Source organism: Pinus tabuliformis, chromosome 8, assembly GCF_031772625.1.
Source record: "Pinus tabuliformis cultivar Carrire ecotype Pingquan chromosome 8, CPIR1, whole genome shotgun sequence".
In the NCBI taxonomy this organism is placed as follows: Eukaryota; Viridiplantae; Streptophyta; class Pinopsida; order Pinales; family Pinaceae; genus Pinus; species Pinus tabuliformis.
This window is the reverse complement of record NC_142294.1, coordinates 2,073,960,091-2,073,968,560: the sequence shown is the minus strand read 5'-3', so window position 1 is coordinate 2,073,968,560 and position 8,470 is coordinate 2,073,960,091.

Below are 8,470 nucleotides of genomic sequence, written 5' to 3'. Positions count from 1 at the left end.
TGCTATAACACTAGTTGTACAGATAGTGATTGCATTCTTTTTCGTTTGCACTCATTTTGTATAAAACCGGATTTTGCTTTAAATTTTAATTTTCAGACTTTTGATAGATTACTCTGGCATACTGAGCGCCTTACCGACAAACATTCGAGTGATGTTTTACCATTTTGGAAGATTGAAGTTTGTCGAAGGAATGTAGAACTTTTTCAATTTCAATTCCAATCAATATCATTTTTTGTGCATGGGAAGACCAGGGGGTGTGTTGCTACCTTGTGTAACTTTGACCTCTTGACATTTATGTATACCGGGAAATACTCCTCGGTTTCTGGTATGTCTGGCTTCGAAAACTCTTTGTAGATGTTGTACCATGAGATTTTCGTGGTTTCATTTATGTTGCAGGCTGTGTCCCCAAACATGGGTGGGTCATCGTCTTGGTAGACCTCCCATGAACCGCTTCTTGAGCCTCTGTGAGCAGCCTTAGTGGTTGGGGGAGCCATCTCATCTTCGAAGGATGAGATGGATATGCACCGGAGGTCCACGTGACCTGGCATGTCGAGAATGCAATCCCACGATGAGAGAGATGGCATGAAAAATCGCGCAAAACTGCGAAAATAAAAGGAATTTTAGAACTTGATAGGCAAGTCACATAAGGAGACAGGTCGAAAGGTCGCAAATCTAGAAGGGCAACTAAGCGACTTCTTGTGGAGGTCGCAAGGTCACAGGTCGCAAGGTAGCGGGTTGATGGAGGTCGCAAGGTCGCAGGTTGATGGAGGTCGCACGGTTGCAGTGAAAACGAAGTCATGGAGAAAGAGGTATCGCAGTCTCAAGTTGTGCGACCCAGGTTTTGGGAGGACCCAAAAAAATAGTTTGATGTTAACATTGCAACAACCCCCCCCCCCCCCCCTTCTCATTGAAGTGTCATCCGAAATACTAAATGTCTGGGGACCCTTAGTTAAAATTTAGGAAAAGCAAGAGTAGTGCTTAAATTCCTTTTTCGCAAAATAAAGTTACCATCGTAAGCTTAGGAAACTCCTTGGAATACTTAAAACCTAAGTTTATGATAAGGGAAAAATCTTTAAAAAATCGCATCGTAAAATGGTAGTAGAACGCCACCATTCAAGTGCAATCCCGGCATGTGTGAGATTGTGGTATTGAATAACTATCGCGTCGCAATAAGAAAAACTTATAAGAAAAACTTCAAGATTTACTGATTTGCGATGACGCCGATCGCAAGATCGCATATCGCAGGAAACAGGTTAACGAAATTTGTCATACATAAAACTTCTGCAATCGACGATTTTGTGATATCGCGATATAGCCATGGTTGCGATGTTAAGCCAGATCAACGCTGCGATGTTATATTTGTGCGATTTTATGATATTGCGACGTTGTAATATGCGATGGTGCGATCTGCGATGTTGCGAAGCAAATCGCAAAATCGCTCCATCGCAAATCTTTCGAGCACGATATTCAAGAAAATCTATTTGCCATAAGCTGACACATGATTATGCGCTTTAAATGCTAATAAAGGAGTTAGTTGTCAGTTATTAATAAAATATGAACGCGTGCTTTTCAAAGAATCACTTCACGTAAGGTGGTGTATTTGGTATGTCTGCGGCATTAAAAACTCTCCCATCACCCTTCCTGGTCATTAATTTCCACTTCACTTGTGAATTGCAGGAACGGAGAATGGAGGACGATACAAAGCAATACGCAGGTTGAAATGGGAAAGAAAAACAAAGCCCCGAGCTCCGAAGAAAAAGAAATGGCACCTTTGTATACAGACACGGCTTGTAACAGAGACGCGGGAATAGCTACGTGGGAAGGCATGTACAGTCTGCTCGAAGAGGAGCCCAAAGTAATGAAAGTTACTACTGTCGCGGACTCACAGAGTTCTTCTGAAGCATCCCTAGAAGAGCTAGCGTGCTCATTCCTACATTGGATAGCGGCAAGGCCCAAAATTCTCCCATACACAGACATGGTCAAGTGGATACTTGATAGCGCAGAAATCAAAAATAGACAGTTCAAGGTTCATGGTCAAGGGCTCATCGGGTCATTCACTGCGCAGGATTTAAAGCTCATGTATCATCTGCCTGAGCCACAGGCAACTTATAACACGCAATTCATAGAAAAATTCGTGAAGGAGAACCAGAACCTGTCAGAAACCACCAAAGACTGGTCCAGGAAAGACAAACCGCTCAAGAAAGATAAACACGGTATGTACAGTACTGGTTCCCTTACCTCCCCATATTGCTTTGCTGCTGCCATGCTCTGTAGAATATTTGGAATGCCAGATATCAACAAATTTTCATCCGAATGGTTACCATTACTAGATGCTGCCACAAATGCCACTATTGTAGATTGGGCCAAAATTTTATCTGATAACCTAATCACGGCTATTGTCAGTTACCGGTCCAAAAGAGCTACGTCTCAAAGGATTTATCCTCCTTTTTACCTAGCCACATATGTTATGGATTCAATATGTTATGTTTCTAAGTTCCCTATTATGGGTTGGAAGTGGACAACTCAAGACCCCTTACCCATCCATGTTTATCATAAGATATTGTGGGACTCTCAGTTCACTCCATATTTCTACCAGATTTGTCACGGACTTATGCTGCCCTTGTATAGAATGTTGTATGATAAAGAACCCCCGAGGTGCTCACCTGAAGCACAGATAGATATCCTCCCCATCGCAAGATGGTTCGGAGAGGAATTGTTCACTTATGTTAAGGTATTTGGAAGTACTGCACTCCCTCATGTTTTACCTTTGTATATCCCTGATAAACTCCTAGCTCGAGAAATTGCATATCAAACCTGTGGAGAAGGCGGCCTAACTAAAGACTTAAAGGACAAAAAGAAGGTTGTATGGCCACAGTTTCCTGTGGCTTGTGGGGCCTTTTCGCTATTTGATGTAGGTCACGCGTTCACTGAAGTACAGAATATGACGTGTTTACAACTATTTAAATTCCCGAGAAGACCATTTGACCCAAATGAGGTTGCCCAGAATTTCAAAACTACAGTCAAGATAAAAGTGTTCGTTGGGAAAAAGGATTTATTTGATGATATATTCCAACATAAAAGATCACTTCAAGAGATTTTGCGCGAAGCCCAATTACAATTGTCTCCATAAGACTTTCAAAAGTTCATGGTATACAGAGAAAGAAGATTAGCCAGTATTCCTCTAGAAAAGCTACGACTGTCTGCAAGAGAACCAACTCCAAGCGTTAGTCTCAGTGTGAGTTCAAGCACTAACAGATCTAAATCCAAGTCTGAACAAGAAATGCCTGAACATTCTAAAAGATCCGGAAATGACCAAGATAGGAGCGAAGAGTCAGCTAAGGATACCGCTGAGTCAATGGAACTTCTACAACAGAGGTTATTGCCTCCCCGCAAAGAGATCCTCCTCCTCTCGTCATTGAAGCACCACCAGTCACGACCGAATTAGATAAGGAATGGGAAACCTTCAACGAACTGATCAATCTTGAAGGACAAGCCCTAAAAACACCCGTGAGCAATACACAGGTAACACAGGAAGTAGTCACAACAATAGTCAGCGATGTCTCAGATACGGAGCATATTCCTGTTGCCCCATCTTCTGAGCTTGTACTTAATATAGAAGAAATTCCCCCTCTGGACATATTTTATAGTCCCCAACATAAAGCAGTGGTAAGAAGACAAAGAAAGAAAAGGAAATTAGAAAATACACTCTCTCAAGATGCAGAGCAATTAGACGTCTTGTGGAGAGATCCCACCAGCCATCCTACTGAAAATCTCACCAAACTATCTCAGATCGCAGGAGCGTACACCTCTGCGACTATTGATAAAGCATCGGAAGTACAACAATTGTTGAAAGAATGGGAAGATCAAATACAAGTACTGCAACTACAATTGCAACAAGCCAACACCAATAATGAGGCACACAAACAACTTGAAAATTTGCAGGAGGACTTCCAACAAATGCAGATAGGTTATCAGAAAAGTTTGGACGAGAAGGGAAAACAATTACAGGATTTACAAGAGATGCACAAGGACGACCCTAAGCTTACAGAGTTTATTTCGGAATCTATTTCCTTGAATGAACAATTACTGCAGCAGCAAGAAGTGTTGGGCCAAAAGATATCACAATGGAATTATTATTGCGAAATTAGTGACAAGATCACTAATCAAGTGGTCGACTTACGAAGTGACTATGATCTGATTGATAAACGGGTGACTGAGTACTTGGCTTGGCAGGATGAAGACGAGGGAAAAAGAGCAGGCGCACCAAGGATAAATGAGAACCATAAAGAGCTACTCTTTAACAAGTGGGACGATCAAATCAGGGAGGCAGAACAAGTGGCAGAAACATCAGAAAGCATTCTTATTGACTGTGTAAATGAGAATTTGCACAGGGAAAATTTGATCGCAGAAACCACCCCGGGATATTTACCAAACAAACTACAACTAGAGGCGGGATGGAAACGGAGAGCACAAGAAAAGGCAAAAGCAATCAAAGCGCTGAACATGTTAAATTGGGAATATTACTAGACATACTTGGTAAAGCCGCATAGTCAGTGGATGACTGTGAAGTGTATCATAAATGCGGCCGAAAAGATGGTACCAGCTCTCATCGATTCCGTTTTCTCAGCCCAGCTCAAAGCAGAAGTCAGCCAGCCGACTCTCCTTAAACCAATGCTGAATACATGCAGTTTTAAAGACCAGATACAAAAGTAGTTTAGTTCTGAATTTAATTTTCACTTTAAATTTTGCTTAGAAAAAGGGCGGTCATTTTAAACCGCATCCTGAATTTTTGTAAATAAGCTATTATTAGATTTAGGAAGTAGTATTTAAACCCTTCTCATGCATTTAGAGAAGGGTCCAGAAATTTATCAAAAACTTGTCCTCAGAACATGCACTTTTGCACCCTCAGAGGAGGTTTTGGTGAATGAATGGATCAAGATTTGTTGATGTTTGCATTTGATATCTACTACTGATGTTGCACTTCTGTACTCTTAGTGGATGTTAGAGCAAGGAGAGATAAATCATTGTTGCTTGAAGCTTATGAGTAGGACTAGTCATAAATGGTACTTTTATCTCTTGACCATTTCTGCTTATATGTTAAAGTGATATACAGTTTTTAGTTGTTTATGTATTATTGCATGAATGCTTGAGTTATCATTTGACACTTTTGTACGGTGATAGCTATTTATTTATGCCTAATGTATGAATAGCTCATTATGCGACTGTTCACAACTGTTTCGTCTAACTTTTTATGCGAAGTGGTTCATCTTGATTGATTTCCTTTCTTATAATCACTGAATGATCTTTATTACCAGTTGTTATTTGAAATCTCTTTAGATCGCATAATAGAAGAATTACATCCCGGGTTAGTATAGATTTAGATGTGATGTTTATTAGATTACAATAGCATAGAATTAGATTAAAGTTTAAATTAGAATATCTTAGTTAGGAACTGTTAGATCATCAACATCAAATTCTACACACACACACTCATAGATTGGGAAACTGGTCCCATTATCCCCAGTCGGACCCGCTATACCAAACGGATAAGGAGCTGCCAACCAAGGTCCGGACCAGGCGGGTATCCCCCTTGTTGTCGACCCGATTTTTGGGGCTTCAACATATTTGGCGCTAGAAGGAGGGCCTGAACATGTTGTCTGTTGGGGTTTGTTTTCAATTGTAACATTCGAATTAGGATGGCTTCTCTTAAACTTCCCATTTGGAGTTGTATCCATGTTCGTGCCTCTTCCAACACTCCACCCGAAGTGGTAAGACTCTTGTCTGAGGTAAAATTTAACGGTAAGAGAAATTCTTCTACTTTTAATCATGCCCTTCAATTTATTCAAAATGTTTCAAATTCGAATTTTCAAGGAATTGATGAAGGCATTTTATGCAGAATTTTTACTCTCACATTTGTAGCGGAAGCTAGAAACTGGTGTAGAACCCTCCCAGTTGCCTCAATTCACAACTGGGACCAATTTGTCACGGCTTTCATTTGTAAATTTGATTGCTATGATTACGATAAGGTATATGATGAAATTGAATATCTACGCAAAGAAGATGAGTCCGTTAGAGATTTTAATATTCGATTTCATCTTAATTGTTTGAAATATGATGTTGAGAATGAACTCATGAATGAAGAATCATTAGATTGTGTTGATCATAATTATTCTTTGCCTCCTATCCCCGATCCAGTAGAAATTATTCCAAGCTTTGTTCCATTTTCTTCTAATGTAAATAAGAATTCCAATTTGGATGTGCAAATAAGTCATGATGAAGAAATTTCCCAAAGCTTAGGGGACATGTCTGATCCAATACAAGAAGACAAAAGTGGCAATGTTGGAAGAAAGCCCTCCTTGGAATCGGAAAGCAACTTTGAGACAAAGTCAGATAATATGATCGCAACTCGACAAATGCAAATGCCAAGGTTAGAACAGCAAAGTAATCCTCTTCCAAAAAACATGAGCACACAAAGGTATGATCTAAAACCTGAAATCTACGATGAATGTGATGAACAAGAGTTTTCACAGGGAGATATTTTTAAATGCATTATTTCAGAGTCACATTTTTCTCTTTATCCTGATATTTTTAATGATGATAATTTCCCCCCCTCAGTATTAACGATATCTCAGAAAGTACAGAGGATCATCCAAATGAATCACCATTAGGTTTTCAAGATAGAGAAGCAGCTATAGAACACCCTTTTGTCATTTACAAACATGAACGGCTTGACCCTCCTTGTTTGAATATACTGGATGAAAAAGAGCAATCTAGGGAATCCTGTGAAGTCATTTATGATAGCTACTTTGATGTTGAAGATGTTGATTTATCTCGAGTGAATCATCAGAAATCTGAGAATGAGAGATATTCTAATTCAAGAATTATTTCAGTCGATCCTCATTCCAAAGTAGCAGATCATCTGCATGATTTCACTACCCAAGAGAGTATTCCAATCTATGATTCATATCATGAACAAACCTTCACGCCTGTTCACAATCATAATTTGTTTTCTAATTCACAAGATGGAATTCGAAACTCGAATCCCATAATTCTGGCCAATCCTTGTGAAAGAGAAAATATTTCAAAACGATCCCAATTGTGCTATAACACTAGTTGTACAGATAGTCATTGCATTCTTTTTCGTTTGCACTCATTTTGTATAAAACCGGATTTTGCTTTAAATTTTAATTTTCAGACTCTTGATAGATTACTCTGGCATACTGAGCACCTTACCGACAAACATTCGAGTGATGTTTTACCATTTTGGAAAATTGAAGTTTGTCGAAGGAATGTAGAACTTTTTCAATTTCAATTCCAATCAATATCAGTTTTTTTTTTAAACTTTTATCCTATCCAAAACAGCATCAACAAAAGAATGTATTTTTGGAGAATTGCCAACAATTCAAGTTAATTGATAATTTTCCTTTGAGAAATTTCCATCCATTCTTCATTGATTCATTCAGAGAGATATATTGGGAAACTTTCCTTTCATTAGAAATTGTCAAAGGCCTAACTTTCACACATAACAAAAATAATAGGTTACAGGCTATTAAATCCAAAAATTCATATTCTCAACCCACCCTCTCATCTTTCCTATTGAACGATTACCAATCCATAATGGAAACTCATCCTGATTTTTATGATCCAATAGGTATCCAATTGGAAAGAAAATTTCATAAGAAGGAGATCGCAGGCAAAATTCTGACAGCAGTTACGCTTTCTAATTCCACATTTAACGTTTTCAGTTCAGTAAAAAATTTATTCCTAATACTGATATTTGAAATATATACACATGTAGGAATAAAAATGAGAAAATGGTTACACTGGAAATATCATTATACCTAGGCAATTTTGTGTGTATAGTTAAAATAGGAGTAGAATTAATTTAGCTAGGTTGTCAGGTGGATAGTTTATTTTTAACAGTTTGTAGCCAAAATAAAAGAAGTAATTAGCCCTATTCATTCCAAGGGAATAGTTGCCTCTCATTTCCTTAAAAAAAATTCCATAATAAAATCTGTTGTCATTAACAACATTTGACAATTACTAAAAGACACCAATTCTCTTTCAGATTTTGAACTTTTCGCTTGTATAAATAGCAAATCTTTTGGAAAGCTAATCTTTATTATTGATAGATACAGTTAAAGACTCTAGCCTAGATATGATACTAGTTTCAACTTCATAAATTTTGACGAAAACAACCTTTAGTGAAGAAATTATTTTATCTCAGTACAATGAAAGGTATTAATAACAAAATAAAGATTCTCTGTAGAACAACTATTTCCAAAAAACTCTATTATTGTCGTCCAGAGCTATCTTAAGGAAAAAATGACTTCCTCCCTGCTAAGGAAATCGCAACTTTTAGAGGAACAACCTAAGGATACACTGTATCTTGAAGAAAAAGAGGTCTCATCACGAGACGACTTATCATTATCACAGATGTTATAACTTGTTGTCTTTGCCAATACTGTAC